The sequence below is a fragment of the Humulus lupulus genome, chromosome 6 (assembly GCF_963169125.1).
Source record: "Humulus lupulus chromosome 6, drHumLupu1.1, whole genome shotgun sequence".
Lineage (NCBI taxonomy): Eukaryota > Viridiplantae > Streptophyta > Magnoliopsida > Rosales > Cannabaceae > Humulus > Humulus lupulus.
The window spans coordinates 209890735-209892526 of record NC_084798.1 but is presented as its reverse complement, the minus strand read 5'-3'; positions in this window follow the sequence as shown (position 1 = coordinate 209892526).

The window sequence follows — 1792 nt, the reverse complement described above, 5'->3', positions numbered from 1 at the left end:
CACCCCAAGGGCCTCCATCAATGGACAGGTGCTGGCAGATTTTATAGTAAAGTTCACCCATCAGCCGAATGAAGGACAGAATGATGGAGGGGAGCAGCCTGTTATGGAGGATGAACTAGGAGGTGTAGAGAAATGGAGTTTGCATGTTGATGGGGCGTCGAATGAAGGAGGATCGGGAGCGGGCATCATGATGACCGGGCCCGAGGGACACAGAATGTACTGCGCAATCCGATTTGGGGTTGAGGCCTCCAATAATGAGGCGGAGTATGAGGCGCTCTTAGCTGGCCTGCGTCTAGCCCAGGAATTGAAAGTAACGCGCCTTCATATTTTCAGTGACTCGCAATTGGTGGTATGCCAAATAAAGGGGGAGTACCAGGCAAGGGGGCCCAAAATGGCAGCATATTTGGAGAAGGTGAAGGGTTACCTGGGACGAATGGTGGCATACACTATAGAGCAAATCCCCAGAGAAAAGAACACCCATGCCGATGCACTCGCAAAGCTAGCATCTACCAAGGATGGTGATGTCTTGGAATCAATACCCGTGGAGTACCTACCAAAGCCCAGCATCGAAGGCGCAGATGTGCACATGATCAGCGTCCCAAAGAAATCATGGACCGAGCCAATCAAGAGGTACCTGGAGGAAGGAGCCTTGCCTGCGGATAAAAACGAATCTCGGAGGTTGGTGTACAAGGCCGCAAGGTACGCCTTGATAGATGGAGTCCTTTACAAAAGAGGATTCTCCATGCCACTCCTGCGGTGTGTAGAAGAAGAGGAGGCGATGAAGGTGTTACAAGAGATCCACGAGGGAGAGTGCGGCAACCACGAAAGTGGACCCTCCACGGCTAGGAAGGCCATGAGACAAGGATACTACTGGCCTTCCATGGAGAAAGACGTGCATGACTTTGCCACGAAATGCGACAAGTGCCAGAGACACTCCAACTACCCTCGAAGACCCCCAAGCGAACTGACCAGCATACCCAGCCCCTGGCCCTTCGCTATCTGGGGGATAGACTTAATCGGCGCTCTTCCTACAGGCAGGGGTGGAGCGAAGTACGCGATGGTGGCAGTGGATTATTTCACTAAGTGGGTAGAAGCGGAACCCCTTGTGAAGATAACCGCTAAGCACATCACCTCTTTTGTCAACAAATGCATTGTGTGTCGATATGGGGTACCCCACAAGATTATTTCCGACAATGGTGCCCAATTCGAAGGAGGAGCCTTCGATGAGTACTGTAAGGAAAGAGGTATAAAGAGGAGCTTCTCCGCGGTGGTACACCCCCAGGCCAATGGGCAAGTGGAGGCCATCAACAGGGTCCTGAAGAAGAACCTAAAGACAAAGCTGGAGAAGATGAAGGGAGCCTGGGCAGATGAGCTACCAAATGTGTTGTGGGCTTACAGAACCACCCCACGCACGACTACTGGGGAGTCCCCATTTTCCTTGGCCTATGGGTGCGAGGCTGTGCTCCCGGTCGAAATGCGAGTCACGTCCCACAGGGTACAGGCATATAGAGACGAAGCCAACCACGTAGCCCTGACCGAAAGCTTAGATATGCTGGAGGAAAAGAGAGAAAAAGCCCAAATGAGGGTGGCGGTATACCAGCAACGCGCCGCAAGATACTACAATTCGAGGGTACGAGAGAGAACTTTCAGGGTCGGCGACCTGGTGCTGAGGAAGGTGCTCCCAAACACACGAGACCCAGGTGCAGGAGTGCTAGGGGCAAATTGGGAGGGGCCCTACCAAGTTGCTCAGTGCATCCCCCCGAACACTTACAAGCTGGCTCGCATGGACGAC